The 22,775-nt window shown below is 30.4% G+C and overlaps 1 long non-coding RNA gene across 1 annotated transcript in view; it reads left to right on the plus strand.

Moving 5' to 3' along the window:
- The window catches only part of LOC113376981, a 123,956-nt gene extending 105,354 nt beyond the window's left edge, over positions 1-18,602 (plus strand). The window contains exon 3 of the long non-coding RNA XR_003367078.1: positions 18,463-18,602. This is a non-coding gene — a long non-coding RNA (uncharacterized LOC113376981). The remainder of the gene's footprint in view (positions 1-18,462) is intronic.
- Positions 18,603-22,775: the final 4,173 nt, after the last annotated feature.

Below are 22,775 nucleotides of genomic sequence, written 5' to 3' on the forward strand. Positions count from 1 at the left end.
CTACCATGTAGAAATCATTATAGAAATGTGTTTTTTTCCTGTTTTTCAAAAATCTGCAACCTCGTCTTTTTTAGGCGGGTTCAATTGAGAGGGCTAGAGAGCAAACAGGTTCAATGTCTTATTATAATTTCAAAAGGATTTTACTAGCTACATTATTCAACAATTACAAAATAAAATTTTCATGGGTGCATTTTTTACACCTAAGTTGGAATTATTATTTATTTAATTTATCTCTTGTAAAATAATAGTAAACTTAATTTACCTCATTATTTGCTATTTTTTATTATTTACACCTCTGCCAGGTGTATAAAATATCATTTTTTTTAATACAGGCTAAATAAAAAAACTATTGAATCTAACTTGAAATTAACTATACATCTTATAAAACAATTAAATAACGTATACTTAAAAATGTAATTAAGGTCTCGTAAACTAATCAAAAGTGCTCACGACCAAAAAAACTTTTCAAAAAAATCAAAACTTGATTTTCAATCATTGCCGGTTTTTTCCAATAGCAACGTCGTACGAATTAAAGTTTTTGGTTATACATCTTTTTCCCTCTACTTCCCTCTATATCGGAGGTGGTGGACTTTTTATCCGTGGATTTTTAAGCCCCGCTCTACCCTATTTGATAAGTTTATAGTACCAGTGGACTTTTTTCTTATTTCTTTTTTCATATTTATTTGATTTTTACAGAACTTTTCTAATGTAACTATAGTTCTCCGAAAATCTTACTGCAACTTAAAAAAATAAAAGTTAGTTATTCAAGGATAATGCATAATTATTTACTAAAAATTCATCTGTTATCTTTTATCTAAACAATAAACTCTGAATTTTTCAAGTTGGAGTACAATTTTCGCAGATAACGTGGAGAATTTTGATATGGCTGGAAAATTCTTAAATCATAGCAGTAAATGCTTAAAAAAATATTTTTTCAATAACTAGTTACTAACAAATCAACACGATTTTGTATTTCCAAAATCGATTTATGATATTTGTAAGACTCTATTATCAACCGTTAATTACGAATTAACAACGCGACTTATACCAAATTCTTTTAATTTTTGGAATTGGATTACCAATTTTTGAAAGAACTTCGTCATCGGCATCGGCATTTAGACCCGTATATCGAAACACATCTGATACTAACAACAAGAAATCATATAAAATGTACGAATTGGATTTTCTGACGATAACATAAATTTATTCTTTGGAAAGTTAAACATTAAAATATTGGTAACTTAAATGAATCAGAAAGTAGAAAACACAATTGATGATAAATGATTTTGAGATATCCAAACATCCGGAATAGAAATGATTGAATAAATTTATGAAACATAAATATAAGCTTGAGAAAGAAGGACTTTTACATCCATAGACATCCGTCTCTATCGACGTTGTTCAAAAATCAAAAGTCGCCGCCCATGATAATTGTCACGTTACACGGGAATTGAGCCTCGGACCGCTGGCGATGCAGTGATTGATATATTCTTACACCTGTTGTCGGCGATCACATGGTCGTTGATATGTGCCAGCGTTAATAGAGGCTGTCGGTAATCGTGGGATGTCACAAACTAGCGGGCCTGTGATGTGAGAGACACGAGACTCACGTCCCTAGTAATTCGTATTGACTCCAAAGACTAATTGGTGCCCGGACACTGAAATGGGCGTTCTGGAACAATGCGCCCCTTGGCTGATTTAACCAGATGAATCACTTGAGAATACAAGTGATGAGTACACATCATAATTAAGTGTTGAAGATGTGTCATTTATCATACTATGCGAAAATTTTATAAGTAATAGATAATTGCTACAAGTGGTAAATACAGATTTAGAACTTTTTTTTATAGTTTGTCTTTTAACGTTTGTACTGCTCACTTTGTGATAACGGTTCTTGAATTATTTTACTGAAATCTTCTTGTGAAGATGTTTTTCAAATTATATTTTTAATATTAAAGATGCTAAAGGAGAATGATTTTTTAATTTTTAAGAAATTTTTAAGAAATTAAGTGCTTCATTTTCAAAGCGAGAAAAGTTACATAATTAATGCCTTATGTTTCTTTAATCTGTCTTATATATCTTGTTGGCCCATATTCCAATTTGTTTTCTAACTGCATTGTGCTCATATTGAAAATTACAGATAGAAAAGCCCAAAATTCTTTTTGCAAAATTCTTTTTTCAAAAATTTTAAACGTCATGCCGCGTTATTATTTTAGGATATTTATAATGCTGCCAGTTCAGTACTTGTTCGTTAAGGGGAAAATTTATATTCATTTTAATCCAAGGGTATTTGTTTCATAAAACATTTTTCACTCTTTGATATATTCAACTATTTCTTTAGTCATTTTGTAATAATTGAATGTCGAGCATTTCTTTTGCTGTCATGACTTATTTAGTCAGCAATTTAGATATTAACCCTCCGTCGGTCGGAGTGGTCTGGCCAGACTTTTTTATCTTCCCGTAGGGTAAGTTATAGTAATCGCAAAAAAATCGAAAATGAAAAATTTTATATATCTTTACGTTTCAAAGGTTTCTGAACATTTTGGCATACCTTAGAAAAAATGGATGTATGTGTGTGTGTGTGTGTGTATGTATGTATGTATGTATGTATGTACGTGTGTGTATGTATGTGCGGATACAAATTTTCGTCGACGATTTCGGGAACACGGATCAACCGATTTGAATAATTCAAAAAACATTTGATTCGTATTGATAAGGAGACGTGCTGATTAGTTTTTGGCGAAGGCAGGTCTAGCCGTTCCGAAGATACGGGGCAAAAAGTGCCGAAAACGGTAACTCAGTTTTTAAGAGAACGGAGCGTCCGATTTGAATAATTCAAAAAACATTTCACTTGTATTGACAAGATGAAGAATCGTTAAAATTTTCATGAAGGTAGGTCTAGCGGTTTCGAAGATATGAAGGAAAAAGTAAAAAAATGAGCCATTTGGCGGTCAAAAATGATCATCAGACATATGCAAATCAAATTATCAGATATTTTATAGAGATTTTAACAATAAGTATACATTTTGTTAACATTCCTATGGGTTCCGTACCAATGCTTAGGCGTTAGACAGCGACGCGGCGCTTACGCGCTTTATATTTTGTTCTTATGCAGTTAAAGCAGTACGATTGCTTTGAAAAAAAAGTTCTGATCTTCCACAATATGTCAAAATAAAGAAAATTTTTTTTTCACGATGCCTTAATTGCCTTAAGACAGAATTCCACTTACAGCTAGTTCGACTTCAATTTAAAAAAAAATAGTTCTAGTAATTTTATTGAAATTTCTTGACTTTTCCTAAAATTTCATTAGCTGTCGATCAATGAAAAAATCAGGGCGAAAAAATGTACAGAAGGATAATATCTTTTTTATACTTCGAACGGTCGGAGTGGTCTGCCTAGACCACCCATACATTTTGTATAAAGTATGGCGGTATTTTCTATTTAAACTGCGTTTTATATATTTTTTGCTATGTGTTGTAACATGAAAGTTAGTATTTACACGCACACATATGAAAATTCCTTGAAAACTTTATTGGTTATTGCAAACATTGAAAATCGGATGAATAATGCGCACATTATCAAAAATTTTTCTACCCATACTGCGTTAGAAACTTTTTTTGGCAAACCTGTAGCCGTAAGTATGCAGTACAATTGAAATTATATTTTCACTTTGAGTTTTACAGCTCATTTCAAAGGCGACGCACCTCATTTCGTTTTCATTTGAATGTCACATTCATTTCGAAGGCGCCGAAAAAGAATAAATATTGTTTTTCATTGATATAAAACAGAAAAATTACCAAAAAAACAACGATTTTCTTATAATCCATGATTTGTTTTTTAAAATATTTTTATTAGAGACAAGCTCAACACATGCAAAAAACGGTAAGAAAAAGAAAAAATCTACACTATAAATATTTACTACTAATAATCGTTAATATATAAGACATCAAAAACTCATTTATCCCATATAAATGCATGTAATATAAATGGTGGTCCAGCCAGACCACTCCGACCGTTCGAAGGTAAATAAATATCCGACCGACGGAGGGTTAATTAATATTTGTTTTTTACAGCAGGATTTTTGCAATAAAAACTTTTTACAACAGTCGCTAGTGCTTTAACTAATACTGTGCAAGCCTTATGTTGCTTATAAGTGCTTTTTTATTTGTTTAATATAAAATGAAGCCATTTTTGGATATATTAGCTAAATGAAGAAAAAATTGTAACAATATAGGATAAATAGGAATATTTCTATTTGAAATAATTACAGTAGAAGATTTCAATTTAAACATTTTATTTTACTAATTGTAAGAATACTACTCTTAAGTAGAAAGAAGACAATCGCCCTTTTTGCGTTCGGCGCCTGGCTATTGGCAACGGTCTCACGCACCATATGCGTGCGCAGCAATAAATGTGTTAAATGTTCAAGTTTCATGTTCTCGCTTTTTTATTCAATTAATTGTTCATACGATATAAAGTTCACAGTCGCATAGGTTGAAATTACTAAATCGAATGCCACTTTGGTTATCTTTTTAGAGTACCATTATACACAACGTTTCGTTTATGTTTTTGCTCTTACTGATTCTTTTTTATTCATTTTTTCGACTCGACGCGTCGCAGCGTTTCGTAAGTCAGATAAATCTGTCCGGGATTATCAGAATTGTCCTGCCGCTTTACCCCGGTGAGCGAGTGCACATGTGCTCCAAAAACTTTATTTTATATCACACCATTGTCACAACAAACGTGGACCTCGGGCTTGACTTCGGATTAAATTGAATATCGTGTTTTTCCTCATCTCGTTTTAGTCTTACGTTGATTTATAATGTGTATCGAGGACGAGCCGCTGAACGGGATTGACTTTCGACTTGTTCAGATTATTCATCCTCTCGGTTAATCACGGCTTGAACTTAACATAAATTAAGTTTGATTTCTGTTGGAAATTAATAGTCGCTTTTAAAAATGACAAAATGTTTTATACTATCTATTTTGTTCTGCTTTTTACTTTGGTCAATTTTTATTATTTATTAACTCATAATATTTAAATCGGTTCAAATAAATCTCTGTATTTTTAATGTTCTAGTTGCATTAAATGTCTAGAGAAAGGCAAATTTCCACTTAAAATTTTAGATCTCAATATAATTTCAAATGAATATCGCCTTTTGTGAAAATTTCTGTCCTGTCTACCTACATCCACAGAAAAAATGAAGAATGGTTGACCGCTTGGAGAAAAACACTAGCTTTAGATATACTATACAGTAGTAAACATAGCTACGTGGTGTATTCCAACTCTGATTATTGTATTTAGGAACAACAATTCTGATTGTGATAAAATGAACACAAATACCTTGCAAAGCATGAGTTATGATAGTAGGAGTTGATGAACATTTTTGTTTTGTTATATTTAACAATATAGAAATAAAGGTCACAAAGGTTCAATTTTACCTTGAGCTATTTATTGTGAAAACCAAACTAATTATATCACAACAAATAACACATATCAAACAAACAACTATCTGACTATGTTCAGTGAACTCCCAGCTAATTCATCATTGTAGAAATGTGCTTTTTAGCTTTTTTCAAAATTTGTCGCCAAGTTTATTTACCCCATAAGCGGGAAAGAATGAGACGGCCAGGTTTAACGTCTTATTTATTAATTTTAAAGGGATTTTACAAAATGATAGCTACATTATTCAACCAATGAAAAATATAAATTTCATGGATTCATTTCTTACAGAGAGAGAACTATTTATTTATTTCTTGTAAAATTGCTTTTTTAACTCATTTTTTCTTTTTATTATTATTTATACCTTTGTCAGGGTAAAGATTTAGTTAGCCCTTTTTAACCGCCCAACCCCCGACGTGTAAGCTTTTATAGAGGTTCTATAAAACAAACCTCTGAAATAACTTGATATTAACAACACATCTTATAAAACAATTGAACTACGTATACTTAAAAATTATATAAGGTCTTGTAAACTAAGCAACAGAGCTTACAACCAAAAAAACTAATAACGAAAGAAAATACTCTCCCGATAATAACGTGAAGAATCAAGGTGATGGCTGGTTATACATCTTTTTTTCTCTATTTTCAAATATTGTTGTTAAACAGTTTTTAACTTCACTTATTTTTGAGATATCGGTGGTGGACCCTTTTACTTGCAAAACCTGTAAGCTCCACTCTACCCTGTATTTAGATTATAAGTTTTAATTTTATTGCTCAACTTAATAATTAAACTACATGGCATTGATTAAATAGTGTAGTCATCATTCCGAAAAACGTCTTTAAAATAATATAGTGGACCTCTTTGTCTCCTGGCTGTCTTTTTTTAGCCGTCTATCAAGTAAAATGGACAAGATGACTAATATTAGAAAAATAGCAAGGAAAAGCATTTTACAATGATAAATTAGCTGGGAATTTCACTGAAAATAAGCAAAAAGTCAAAATGGACCTTTGTGCTCCGCTCTACTCTATTTTATTTAAAACTGTGATGAAGGATCTATTTACTATTCTTTTTTTTGAGCCATCATTCTCCAAAGGGTAATCGACCTAAGCCAGTTCCTCCTCCGGCCACGTTCGATAGATTCATAGAAATAGAATTTCAATGACTTCGCTTTTTTCGACAAAACCAAATATGCAAATAAGTCAATTTCTCTCAATCACCATTTAGTTAACAAAAGGCTGCAAATGTATATTTATAGATTTATAACAAATATTTAAGAGCAAAAAACTTTAATAACACGGTACAGCTCAGGTTTCATCTTGACAACTACACGCATCGATCGTTAAACCTAATGTGAATCACACAGATTCGAAATTCGTGCTATTCCAAATTGCAGTGGGAAAATCGACGAGAATTAAAACTATGTAGGGGAGACCGGGTAAGTTTGACCAACATTTTATTTTAACATCAGGAATTTCTCCACGAATTAGTAATATTTTTTATGTTAGAATATGGCATGCTAATTGATATTAACTGGTGGTGCATGGCATCGTGCCTTAAGAAATTGCTGGAATTTTCCGGACCAAAAACTAAATTAAAAAAAAAATGCAAAACTTAGAAAAACTAAATTTTTGAGAAATTTCGAAATTTTTGAAAAAAATTGACTTTTTTATATTTTGATTTATTTGTATTTTTTTAAACAATTGCGCTGCATAGCTGATTTGGAGTCCAAATATCAAAGCGCCGCGTAGTCGTCTAACAAGTAAACATTGGTACGGAACCTATATAAATGTACAAGTAATCTTTATAAAATACCTGATAATACGATGTACATATGGCATTATTTTTTAATTTTTTCATTGGATTGTCGGAGACGCTGGACCTGCCTTCACAAAAATTTCAACAGTTGTTCATTTTGTCAATACAAGTAAAATGTTTTTGGAATTATTTAAATTGGACTCTCAATTCTCTCAAAGACTAAAATACCATTTTTGGCACATTTTGCCCCGTATTCCCAAAATGGCTAGACCTGCCTTTGCCAAAAACTAATCAGCACGCCTCCTTATCAGTAGGAATCGAATGTTTTTTGAATTATTCAAATCAGTTGATCCGTGTTTGCGAAAATGTCGACGAAAATTTGTATCCGCACACACATACAAGCACACGCACACACCACACACATACACATACACACTCACACATCACATACACACACATCCATTTTTTCTAAGGCCAAAATGTTCTGAAACCTCTGAAACGTGAGGATATGCAAAAAAATATTTTCCAGTTTTAAACAATTACCATAACTTACCCCACAGGAAGTTAAAAATGAAAAAAGGGATATTTTTTTATATTGCTTATTTGGGTTTGTCTTTATTTGGGCTGTCAAATATTCTAGTGTAACTCGGCCTGCTACTCAATTTACATTAAATTGAAGTTAATTTATACTCAATTTATATTAAATTATTGTCCTTCACTTTCATTTGCCGACGTTGCATTGCTCCTACTCTTTCATAATTTTAATAGTAAGAATAATTAAATGCCTTTAAGTCAGTTTTCTTGTGGCACTTTTCAGTCAAATGAACTAAATTGTTCCAAGTATTAGAAATTTGTTTAGTGAACTAATTTTCATAAGTCCTTTTATTGTTTATATTTTTGTAAGACATTTAGTTCCAGTATCCCCTCTTTTCTAAACATGACGTATAGCTAGAGGGTACATCATTAGAACATGTGCTGTAAAATGCATTTTTGAATTCGTGGGAGAACCAATCTTTAGAATGAGCGAAAGTTGAACAATCTGCCACATTGTTCTATCGTTCTTCGCGTTAATTGCAAGTAAAGTTCATACAAGAAAAAATTCTCTATAATTTTCGAGCAAATTAAAGTGCCGAAGTTTTTTGCATACGCGTATCCACTCACACGTTTTTGTACGATTCGATTCTTGTTTCTCAACATTGTATAAATAACATGATGCGTAGTAATTAATAGCTTTGTAACATAACAAGTAAATACAAATGCGTGATTATAAAATATTTTATATAATGGATTCGATTTACACATCTTTGATTAAATACTGACTGATTGAAGTACACAGCAAATAATTTTTAGAATTGATGAATTTGTGAAATAATCAATGATAAAAAGTTATATTAAGCTAAATTATAAAAAATGTATATGTAATTATGATTTTATTCTAATAAACGCCTATTTAATTGTAGGGTAGAGCGGGGCTAAAAGGTCCACCACCGTTTCAAAAACCAAGAATTTTTTAACAACAATATTTGAAAGTAGAAGGAGAAAGATGTATAACCAGCCATCACCTTGATTCTTATGATGTTCTTGTCGGAGGAAAAACGGCAATGTTTGAAATCCATAACGAAAATGTTTTTTTTCGTTGTTATTTGTTTTGGTTGTGGTTGTGAGCTCTGTTTTTACGAGGTCTTAATATAATCTTAAAGTATACGTTATTCAATAGTTTTATAAGACGTAATGTTAATTTTAAGCTAGATTCAATAGTTTTTTTTATAAAACCTTCCTCCTGGGTGAGATAAAAAGGACCAACTAAACCAATACTCTGGCAAAGGAGTAAACAATAAAAAATAGTCAATAAAAAGTGAATTAAGTTAAAAAATGCGATAACATTGATTGAATAAAGTAGCTATTATTTTGTTAATCCCTTCAAAATTAAAAAAATACATCTCTGATCGTTCTAATTTACCCCGCTTATAAGGTAAAAAAGAACAGGTTTAAATTTTTGGAAAACAGTAAAAACGACACATTTCTATAACTTTAAATTAGCTGGTAAAGTTTAACTAATCATAGTAAGATAGTTGTTCGTTTTATATGTGTAATTTGTTGTGATAAATTTGGTTTAGTTTCCACAATATATTTTTATTAATTTTAATTTTTCCACCTAATTTAATTGCTTTATTGCTATTCTAAATTTGAAGTGTAATTCTTGGGTTATTATGTGTAATTTTCAATTAATTTTTCATTATCATAAGTAGTTGCATAATCTTATATAAATATTCGAGTCTCGCATTCGCATATTACCTGGTGTCTCGCATTCGCTTTGGGCATTTGCATTTAACTATGTTATTTATACCAAAATCTACTAAGCACCCTTAGGCTTTCCGAGAATGGATTTTCATTCAACATTCGTTTCATTCAAGATTTCGAAAACTGTATAAAATTATTGACAAAGCAAATTAACTATGATTACTATAACTTTAGTAGTTTAATACGGTGTCAGACCATCGGCAAATTCAAATACTCTAATAGTGATAACTGATATAATGCTTCATTATCTTTAATTATTTATTATGTATAATTTATATTATTATACTATCTTTATTTTTTGTATTTAACATAATATTTTTTCCTCGATGGATTACATTCAATTGCTGATCCAGTACATTTATATTTTTACTTTCACAGTCCTCGCACAAGAGCATTAGCCATACTCACAACTTTTTAATTTTTTATTCAACATATTTTTTTTTTCTTTTTATACTATCTTTATTATATCATATACTATCTTTATATATCTTATAACACCCAGTTTTTTTCTGACTGGCATCTTCATTTTCCATTTCTTTTAACCTTGCTTGTTTTCACTTATATTTCTACTCCTCCATATCAAACCAACAATTCAAATTCTACTCAACTTCAATGTAACAAATCAAATGACAATTCTGTCAGTGCCAGGACTCGAACCAAGTAACCCGGCGTGTGATTCGGGAACGCTTCTGAATGAGATTCTTGGACGTTAGTTAGTTAGCTACTCCTAAAAACAATAAGTGCATAAAATACCAGTTCATTTAAAATATTTTTTACAATTTTATGAATTTCAAATGGTAGTGAAAACTGTCAAAATGTTATGTGTTTGCTGTGCAGTCAGACGTTTTAAATATAAAATCTAACCTAAGAAACGCACATATGTCAAAAAAGAATCTTATCATAAGTGCATTTTTCTGATATGTTATAATAAGATAAGGTAAGAGTGTTTATATTTAAAACACCTGACCGCACAGCAAATACGTAGCATTTTGACAGTTTTTAGTAACATTTTATATGAAAAACGCAGCGTAACATAGCCACGCCATAACATTGATCTATTTTACGGCGGAATTGACCGGTTAGTCTTTATCTTGGATTCCAGGATCTAGAATGTATCTTATGGGTAGCCGAAACTTGTTTTTCTCAATCATTACATGATGTAGTCACCTTGAATATTGATGGACTCACATTCGAACCCTTCTATAGTTGACATTACTCAACCTTTTGGCATGAGAGGGTTGAAACGACAATGGCCTTTAGACTTAGTCTTAGATTAGGTCTAATATAATATCATAATAATTGTAAAACTGAGAAGTATATCAGTTAAATAAGCAGGACTAGAAAATATTTTTATTCAAAATCGAAACTATTGATGAGTAAGTTTTTTCAAAAATTTTAGAATGATCAATTACTTACACGGTTTAATTCTGATCTAACTACAGTAGAGCTGCATAATCTTACAGTCAGATTTAAAGTTTCGGTATCCATTAGCGATTAATTCAACAGTCTGTCTATAAGGCAATCTCATTCAGTATTTTCATTTCATTCAACATTTAGAAAATCGGTTGAAATTATTGGTAAGGGCAGTTCAGCTATCTTTTGATTACAATAATTCGGTAAGAAACCGACTGATTTACATATCTCAGAATAGTGTAATGCGGTTGGGACGTGTGTTGTTACCTGTGTAGCTTCTCGGTTCATTTTCTCATTGGATTATTCGCATTCTATTTAGCTCTGGGAGCAAGTTGATAGCGCGAGCCGCTACGATCTTGAAACGCGTGCGCCGTGTGGGAAAAATTCCAGCTCGTCTCACCGGAATACATTTGACGAATTATTTCCTATTATCTGCATGTTCTGCTCTGCCCGAGGGGGGAGTCGCCTTTTTACTTTCGAGACCGAGCACTCGTGTTTTCCTCTTTTTATGTCCGATGCTGTATTTGTGTACACGTTGCCTTTTTTCTCCACGAAATAAAAACAAAGCACGAAGACGACAACAACTGACACCGCGCGTCCCTCGAGGCGCGCACGCCACTCATTTGTACCCACTCGAACTGAGGTTTATTATTATGGACCGGCGACGAAATCACGTGTAACATAAAGAAATCTGAATCTCTATTTTGTGAGTTATGGTAAAAGTATTATATATTCATGGATACCAGCTAAATATCAGACTGGCAACTAATTAATGGCGTATTTTTATCAGAAAATCATAGACAACGTTTCAAATGGAGCTACATAACTATATTATGTAATGTATTGTCTATCTTGATGAATAATTTTTTGTCATTTATTAAGCGGCATCATCCTCTCTCTTTTATGAAACTGTAGTTTTTATTAGCAAATAACTGAATCAGGTACAATTTGACACCACCATAATCAATGAATTTCGAATTGTTTACCATTCAAGGAGTCTAGTAGAGATCGAAAGAAAAAGTAATCAGAAGGTGCAAGGTCAGGATATGGCAAAATCTCCTAACCAAGCTCAAATAATTTTTGAAGTTTGGCCAAAGATATGTGATGTCAATAATGGGATAAATCATCGTTTTGATTTGTCAATTCAGGCCGCCTTTTTCAATTGCATTGATTAATTTGATTAGTTGTTCAATGTAGACATCAGAATTGATCATTCAATCAGTAATAACAGTTAAAAGTAGACAATTTCTTCTTAATCAGCGTCAACTGAATGACCAGAGCGTTTTTCGTCTTTGATTGAAAAATCAACAGAACAAAATTTGGTAAACCAATTTTGACACTGTCTGTTTTTTGGATTCTTTGTCACCTAAAACAGCTTAGAACTTTTTGCGAGCTTAAAGCCTCTTTATCTTTGTAGAAATAAAAAAGCAAAATATGACAAAAATTTTCAATTTTATTTTCTACCTTTCAATGAACGGCAAGCTGATGTCTGGCCTACATTTAAAATTCATTAAATATTTGTGCACCTTGTACATTAGTTAAGGGTAGTTTGGCATTATGAGAAATAAGGAAATATGCATAATAAGGATTTATGAGCAGGAAGTTGATACATAGTCGTATAAAGTGCATTCAGTAAGTCGAATCACAACTCACAACTATAAAACTTATGATTTATTAACTTCCCGTAGTAAGTTAAGTCCCGTGGTAAGTTATTGTAATCGTACAAAAATCGAAAACAAATTTTTTTGCATATCTTCACGTTTTAGGGGTTTCTAAACATTTTGGTATACCGCAGAAATAATGAATGTGTGTTTTGTGTGGATACAATTTTTTGTCCACGATTTCGGACACACAGTTCAATCAATTTGAAATATTCACAAAACATTCTATTCCTACTGAAGAGGAGACGTGCTGATTAGTTTTTGGCAATCTGGGCTAACCGTTTCGGAGATAAGGAGCAAAGAATGCAGATAATTAAAATTAAGTTTTTGATAGAACATACCAACCGATTTGAATGAGTCAAAAAACATCCAATTCGTAATGATGGGGAAAACTGGTGAATAGTTTTTGCAGTGATAGGTCCAGCCGTTTCGGAGATACGGAGCTAAATGTGCAAACAATGGCATTTTTGGAGAGAACAAAGTATCCGATTTGAATAATTCAAAAACCCTTTTGCTTGTAGTGACGAAACAATTGTTTTTAGGGAAAGCAAAAATATTTCTCTTATTTAAATTTTTTTAATTTTCCAAAAATATTTTTGTTTTAATATCGAAAATATTTCAGATTTTAATATTAATTTTAGCTAAAATTCTAAAGCTTACTTATATACTTGAAATATTACTTCTAATAATGTATTTGAACACATTTAATATTCTTCGAACATTTATTTACGGTACGGGATGTTCAAGCAATTTGCCTGAAGGCACGATGCCATACACCACTATTTAATATTTTGAAGGCTAAACGGTTAATTGAAAAAAAAATAGTTCATTCAGGTTATATTCTAATGCACAACGATTTATGAGTAAGTACTTTCAATATATCTCTATCAGAATTAAAACATTCTCAACAATAAATTTTAATTTTCATAGATAACAAAGAACATGTAAATGAAACAAAAAACATGTCGGATATACATTTTTACTAATACTGAAATTCATTATAAAAAGTTTTCCCAAAAATATTACATGATCTAATTGCAAAACTTTTTCTTGAATTTCAAACTTTGTTTTCTGAAAGATTTGCGGTATTCAACAGTAACTTTTATCTAAAGTTCATTTTAAATTAATAAATTTGTCATATAGATTTTGACTTCTGAAGTGGCATTACTTTTTTAGTAAATATCATCAACAATTATTTTGACTTAAATGTATACTTGTGTAATAGTTCATAGGTTTCTAACTCCAATTATCACGTTTTTGAATAAGAAACGAAAGACATTTGCTGATTTTCTATTTGATATCAGATGCCAAGACTGGTATTTTGTTTTGCTTTATATAACACGGATACGTCTGGTTAGTTGTTTCTAAACGGATAATACCTTGTAATAAATTTGTCTACTTAAATGTTAACTTGAGCTACTGGCATTCCATTCTATTGTCTTTTGTGATGCCAAAAATTCAAAATAGACATCTGTTTGTGCGCCGCATGTTCGATTTTAATGACGTAACACTTAAGCTTTGGTTAGCAACTCGTAAAGTTTAACTTGTCTCTGTAATAGTAATATTTTTCATGATTATGAGAAAATAAAAATTATAAAATAACATATTTTAAAATTTATGGTTTTGCCGAGTTTGGCTGTAAGCAAAATATGTACCGAATTTATAAAATTGTTACTAAAATTTTTAACAAAATCGAATGAATTTGAAATATGCTTCTAAGCACACTTACATAATACTAGTACTTTCACTTTCACAATTCTTGTTCAATTTATTTTTGACACTTTTTATTCTCATAACTAAAATTCCTAAAAATTTTAATTATTGGCGTCTTTTACGAGACGCTTTTTCTATTTACTTCATACCAAAGTATTCAATAGCTAAAAACAAATAATTTTGAATATAACATAATTTAAACTATCTGGCTAAGATGCTCGTTTTAAAAATACCAATTGGCAAGTTTGCTAACAATTGATCTTATACATATATTATCTTGTGCGCTTAATAGGATTACAGAGCCATATATTTGATTTACCATTACAATATATTTGAACGTTAAATGTAATGATTATTTTATATATATAAGCAAGTAAAGACAGTAAGGATTTGGTTTCACTTGTAACTAAACTAGTGATGCATGGCATTGTGTCTTAAGACAAATTGCTGCAAATTCATGTGCCAAAACTTAATATTTTTAAAATAACTTTAAATTTTTTTGAAAATTGAAAACTTAAACTTTTGAGAATTTTGAAATTTTTGAAAATAATTGACTGCGAATAAGACAATAACTAGAGCTGCCAATAACATACCAAGAATGCATTTTTATGCTTTCTGTAGTTATTGTTTTCTTATTCTAGTAGAAGTTAATGATATTTTAAATTGTTTTGTTCGAATGATAAGGTTTAGAAACAATAGATCTTTTTTATGTATTTTTCTATTGAAATTATTTTTATTTCGCTAAAAGCTTTAGGCAGATTAAAGCTTAATTTCCATTGGATTGGTGAAAATATTGATTTCAGCATATTGCTAGAATAAAATAATTTTGATGCATTTCAGATCAATTCATTATTGTTGTATCATCTTAATTTAGTTCTTATAGATATAGAAAATTGTAGATATGAAGAAATTATTTAGTATAATTATCTCATAAAACACTAATATTACCTAGTATTGAATATAGTAAGAGATCTTCTTTTTAATAACTAAATTCAATTTATGATTTGTAAACTTTATAACTTGAAATTTACATTTTATATAATTCACTATACATATTTTTGCATGTACAGCGACAGCGTATTTATTATGTATGTACAGCGACAAACGTTTCAAAACCGTAGTTTGTCTCATCATTAGTCTAACAATAAGTTTATATGTTGTATTATTAAATTTGTATAATATTATTTCAAATCATTTAATTATGTAAGATCAGTCAACAAGTCTTCTTTTATACGAAATTTAAGCTTGATGATAAGACAAATCGTGGTATCGAAATGTTATTAACTTTAACTTTACATAATAAAGTATGTGGCCTAAACCGTTTTCATTTGCTTCTTGATTTTTTTTTCTACATAAGATATGAACTATAGAATAAATATATAGTAGGAAAAACTAAGTACGATTGTGCCAGGGTACGGTAGTGACAGTCGCCATAATAGCTAAACTATACTGATTTTGATAAAAGGTCCAAAAATAGAAAGATGATCTGTAGAGCACATTGCATTTAAGGAGTCAAAAAAGGTATTTTGATCGTTTTTTTTAATGATAACTGTTGCGTGTATACAGATAAATCACTTTGTTAGTTATTTTTCTGTAAATTGAACATTAGTAGTTAATTACCACCAATTAGTTTTTGCGTAGATAATTTAGCTCAGTCGCTTATACCTATAGTTTTTGTTTTTATGCTATTTTTATGCCTCTCACAACCATCCTAAATTTGGGGCCGGTTGTGACACTCGCTCTTTTCTTGTGTGACTTGATTTTATGACTAATTTATCGTATTTAAAAACAGTATTTTAGTATTTCCGCGTAGTTCAAGTTATTTTTACTTTTTTCTCCGCTAACTGGTAAATTAACAAAATATTGTCTGATTAAAACAAAATTTGGCACAACCGTACCCAGTCCCCCCTATATTTAATAATATATCATGACGTTTACCATTTGTTTGCAACTCATTGATCAATGTAACTATCATTCAGGCCGTTACTGTCTTTCATACTTTCTGCATTTAAATTCGTTAACGATTTCTTCGATTAGCAATAAAAATTTTGATATAAGATCATTACAGCTTCATTCAGAAATCCGTCCGTATGCAAAATCTTAACTTCTGCGACGACTTTTGTTATTACCGCAAAAGGTCGGTGGTCTCGGCGGCTTTTAGCTGATGCGTAGGCGTAGAAGAAAAGCTTCCGTTAATCGCGAAAGAGCTGATTTAATTATCCTAACAGAAATGATACACAGGCCTTCAACTCTGGCCGTCGAGGCGGTCTATTTTATTTCCCACAGTCGCGGTATTTACACTCTCCGACACACAGAACAAAGCCTGACATTGTACCGACGACTTTAAGACCTTACTGATGTTGTGAGCCGAAAAGAAAATATTAACTTAAATGATGATGGACAAATGATGAATATTTTGCAGTATTAGTGGACTGCCAAGAAAATTTTCTGCAAACCCTTGTAAAAATCATTTTATAAAATCGTAATACATGTTTTGTTTCAAGGCATGTGGTTATGGTAATGAAAATAGATAGTTTTGGTGATATATAGGGAAGTCTAAATCTGAAATACTTTTTTTTGATTATACGTATGCTTTATATAATACTAATTTATATACTTTATTTGGCTTGTACTCCTAATATTGTATTCTATATTCCACAAATATAATTGTAGTCAGATTTTTATGTCAGACAATCTGGTGACCAAAACAGTGGTGAATGGCGTCGTGCCTCAAGGCAAATTGCTGGAAGTTTTCGTACCAAAAATTAAAATTTTTATTTTATATTATTTTAAAAACGATCCAATTTTTTTTGAAATTTTCAAAAAAGTGACTTTTTCGAAAAATCAGTTTTTTTTTTATATTTAGAAACTTTTTGTCAAAGCAATCGCGCTGCATAGAGACGAAATATCGAAGCGTGTAAGCGCCGCGTTGCAGCCTTAACGAATAAATATTGGTACGAAACCCATAGGAATGTAAACAAAATTTGTTCTTATTATTAAAATCTCTATAAAATGTCTGGTAATTTGATGTGCATATGCGTAATGATTATTTTTGACCGCCAAAAGGCATTTTTTTTAATTTTTTTATTGGATCTTCGAAACCGCTAGACCTGCCTTCCCAAAAATTTTATCAGTTTTCTATTTAGTCAATTAGCATTTTTAGCACTTTTTGCCTTGTATTCATTCCCGTATTTTGAATTGTCGACAAAATTTGTATCCAAACACACACACACACACTCTGTGTTTCACATTCATTTCTTTTCTAAGGTATGCCAAAATTTCCATTTTACATTTTTTTACGATTACTATATTTTACTCTATCTTACCCTACGGGAAGGTATTAACAGATATAATATTACAATATATTGGTGGTAAGGCAAAAACGGTGGTAAGATAATATATTTGTTTTATATTATATATAGTGTGAGTCCTACATCACGTAGGAGGTAATTTAATAATGAAAAGGGGAAACTCTTCAATCAAAGTTAGATAAAACTTCTCAATTTGAATTATTACCATCAAAATTTTCTGTCTAATTGCTTACTAGAGAAGACTATTGAAGGTTGATAAAAAAATCACAATTTGATCTAAATCATCATTCATCTTGATGAAAACTAAAATACATTTTTTTTATTATAATCATTAGAATAAAATCAACTGTTAATACGTTTTTTTAACATGCCATTTTAACACAAAGTCTTTCACAACCGATCAATTGTAAATGATCAAATGAATGCTGAATGCCCTAAATGGGACAGTTGAGAATATATGAAGAGTTCCTAACCAGAGTAGACCTTCGCAAATCGAACTGAACGCCATAAATCATATCAAAAATAGTTCTATTTTTTAAATGTTATTATATTATTTCCAATTAGTGGACATACTACTTATTATTTATTTTTACATTACTTTACTTAATTTTTTCATTCATTCAAATCAAATAGAAGCCGCTCTCTGTTTTCGTAATAAAGCCAGAGCAGATTTTTTGCTGCCATTTAACGAGTTATGTATACATTAGTTTTAGTTTATTTTGGCAACATTATTTAGTGATATTATATATACTCAGAATCGCCGTATCTCAAATTGCCCTGATTTGTGGGATGATCCACTCTGATTGCCAACTTCTTACATGTAATAATAATTATATTATTATAACAAAATTATCTATTTTCTAGGTTGAAATTTATGTATGGGGGCATAACTTTCTTAAAATTGTTGCGTGGAACATGGATTATCAACACTCTTGGGAAGCACTGTTTCAGATAGTACTATCAGCAAGGACCACGAACTAGATTCAAGTTTCTTGCTTACATTTGACTGCAATGACTTCATGCTCTATTGTAAGCAGTTCACTACAAATTTAGTTTTTTTTTGTAAATTTTATAACTGATACCAAAACCATTTCCGCGTAATGTAGAAGAGAACAAATATCGTTATTGCTGCTTTGCATAAACTTACAAAAAAGATTTGTTACAAACGCGTTTATTTGAACGAAACAACCGACTACTGTGGGTGAGTAACAACGTTTCAGCAATAAAAGTTTGTTTGATTGCCCCGAAGGCTATTCTCGATATCAAACTTAATACGATCCTGCAATAAATATCGAAGGAGTCTTCATCGACTTCTTCGCAACGTGTCGAGAATATTATTTTCATGTAAACATGTACCTGAGACGTACATGTTTACACGAAAGATGGAACTAAAATATTACTGCATAGTATATTGCATTATGCAGGCGAATTGGTGAAATTGAAATAAATCTATTAATAAAAACTTGATCTATTTCAATTACTATAAATCAAACTATTTCTATTTCTTTTTGTATAAACAATCAAATATAGATACAAATAAGACACGAATATCAATTACTATTAAAAGAGATCGATCAATAAATGGTGATAGTGACCTTTTAAATACGCGTCTTAAATGCTTAGTTGTTTATAAATTTCTTAAGTTTTAAGGATTGAAAATTCGATATATGTTGCTTTTTTCATTGCCTTTTATAACAAATATTAGTATTTGATAACAACCTTAAATTATCCTATTAGAATTTATTTACTTGTGAATATAGACATGTGATTCTTCACATTTTAATGTTTCTATTAAATTTTGATTATTTGTAGATTTAAAATAATTTTATTTTGAAAAAATGAACTATGAATAAAGTGAAATTTTCTGATAAGAATAAAATTGTAAACCAATACAATATTTTTGCATCTTTTGCTTCGTATCTTCCAAACGACTGGACCTGCCCTTGGTAAAAACTAATCAGTAGGTCTCGCCGTCAACACGAATCGAATGTCGTCTGAATCAATTTAATCGGATGACTTGTTCTCGTTAAAACTGATTTCAAATTTTCTGCACTTTTTGTCCCGCATCCCTGAAACGGTTGGACCTGTCTTTATCAAAATCTAATCAGAACATATCACTAGCGATAGGAATCGAAATTATCAATAATTTGTTAATATGTAACGAAAACGTCGACTAAAAATTGTATTTATTACACACATAGTACATAAACACATAAATTCATTTTTTCTAAGATGTGCCAAAATGTTCAGAATACTATACTTACTACTTTACAGAACGTAAAGATATTCATTTTCGATTTTTTTGCGAATACTATAGCTTATACTAAGGGAAGTTATAATTACTTATTGTTTATTATTGAAATGGAATCTTAGGTGACATTACATTTATATAAAAAATTCAAAGTTTATTTTGAAAATATAAAAATATTTGTTTGAATAAAGTATAATGAATAAAGTTGAATGAAATCTAATAATGTAGTAACAAAAACGCTTTAGATACTGCTTAAAGTAGAGTATCCTAATACGTATGAGTTAAAATTATCTGAGGTATTAATAATTATAATAAACTCAATAACAAGCATTGGTCTTGGTGCAGATTCAGTTCATTTTTAATAAATAACTGTGTTCTCTACATTTATAAACTAAACTTTAAAGGCTTTCTAAGTTGGTTTTTAAAACTACTTATCTTATAATTATGTAAAAGCTTAAGTGTTTAACTTAAACCAATAAGCTAAACCTTAAATCAGTAATTTTCTGCTAAAGCCAAAAGTTGCTTTTTATATGATAATTATATTAAAGGTTTACTTAATAGTTTCAAAATTGGTGCTTGAGATTACGTTCAATATTATTATATACTTCTAGCAAGGCGTGAACAGATAAAATATATAAATAATTTATTTTGCTCAGTAGAATTTATATCTTAATTTCTGTTTAATTTCAAAAAAAAAGTTCGATCTTCAAATGACAAAATAAACATATAATAATCTAATTATGTTTCATAATTCTATGAATGACGTTATTTTGTCGCAAATATCGCAGAAACTAATAACATAATAGTCAAATATTTTTATTACTGTGATTACCAAATTGTCAAAGAACAAATATGAACATTTCATAAAAACGTTTAACTAAAAATACATTTTTCTGTAAAAATAGAAATTTGTATATAACCTCATTACTCTGTTTACTCTGCTTACGTTTATTTACTCTTTTAATGAAAACCGTAGTGGTACCTATTTCAGCAAGTAAATAATACGACGACCGTACATTGTACTGACATCATGGGTCAATAATCAGATGATTTACGTCTCTTAGTATCGATTAGAATTCATTATTTTTATTATTATATTATTTGTTTTTAATGTCGTAATTGTAATCGGGTTTTATACCAAAAGAGAGACAATATTCTCAATACTCAACAACACCGACTCATAGGACATTTTATTACCAACTCATTAAAGCCATGTGAAATATTTGAAAATAGTTTTTCAAATCGGATTTTTCTCAAGTTCGAGTTTGTTTTAGGAAATAAATTACCTCAAAATGTGAGAAATTATTTCTTTGATCAACTGTAGCGAACGGATAGCTTTTTATCTGATTATATAAGTGATTTAGTAGAGCATTATCTTATATTGAGCTCGCCCGTAGGTAAGCGGTTAAGAGCGACGGGACTTGTTTCAGAGGTCCCGGGTTCGATACCCACTTCGTTGTTCGATACCCAATGTCAGGCTACATTAACAACGATTTTCACTTGGAAATATAGATAGCAATATGTTTCCAAGTGAACCCGGCATTGCTGCACCATTAAACATATTCGCCCTATTACAGAAATTGTAATAATAATATATCAAACAGAGATGTGAAAACTGGATTGGGTTGCCATTTGTCAAACAGACTAGTATTAAGTCAAAATCAGCACAACAGCTTATAGGACAATTAGATTCTGATTGCTGTTCAAAAATAATTATAAAAAAAATCTTATATTAACATTTTGTCATTAGTAATGTGCCGACGCGAAAATTTCTAGATTCGAATGATTCCAATGAGATTTTTTTTTTATTCTCTTTATTGAATTACAATCTGTCTTTACAAAAAGGAAGACATTCAGTAATTTTGATGATATATGAAATATTAAACATTAGATCTAAAAGGTTACCCAGTTGTAAGCCTTTTCAATTTTGATATATTATATTTAAATTTTGTGCCAATGAGAAAATAACCTGTTTCGAATCAACTAGAATAGAACTAGAAACAAAAACCATGGATGTATTTATTTAGTAAATGTAATCAAAATATTTAAATTGTTAGTTTAACCAATAAATTACTACCAAAAAATATACTCTGTGTGTTATTAAAAATTATTCAATTTTGAAGGCAGTTAAACATATTTCAAATTAATTTACTAATAATGTATGCAAACTTTAAAAAATATTCTAGAAATTTGAAAAACATAGAAGTAATGATTTTAAAAGTATTATTTATATGCAAATTTGTGTACTGGATTAATAATTAATATGCATATAAAACAGGTAGTATTGGGTAGTACTGTCCGTGAGCTGAGTTAAACTTCAACTCGATTCAGGTAAGAATAATGTGAGAGATTTCCCATTGTCATTTCACACCGCAGTGCCCATAATAGGCTATTTTCAATTGGAAACATATTTTTGATCTGAACATATATATAATAACGCATTTTTATTTTAATAAGCGGCTTGCATAAACAAAATGGAATGGAGGTAGAAATCGTGAATATATATTTATTGTGCGATACATATATTGCTAAATTGATGTCTGCTCTGATTGTCTAATAAGGGCCCGTACGAAATTTTTGAGCCTATTCCCGTGCGTTTAGTAATACGAGGTTAGCAGTCAATGATTTCCCATAAAACACTAATAATAACATAAGTATATACGACCGCCGCGTACATTATTGTTTCGTTTAAACGATTTCTATTAACAACGCGGTGTTTAACGGACGTCTACACAATAATTTTGAGTATTTCGTGAACAATTTGTTTTAATAGCGTGAGTATATGGCTGCCGAAAATAGCATGTCCGAATTCAGTCGCTAAAATACGCCCGTGGCACCGACGGACTCCCTATAATTCATAGACAAAAACTCACAAACCGTTTTATGGAAATTAGTAAATAACTGATATAATATCACTAATACGGGT

The sequence above is a fragment of the Ctenocephalides felis genome, unplaced genomic scaffold, assembly GCF_003426905.1.
Source record: "Ctenocephalides felis isolate EL2017-DRISC unplaced genomic scaffold, ASM342690v1 CF-g0.4_SCAFFOLD_01886, whole genome shotgun sequence".
Lineage (NCBI taxonomy): Eukaryota > Metazoa > Arthropoda > Insecta > Siphonaptera > Pulicidae > Ctenocephalides > Ctenocephalides felis.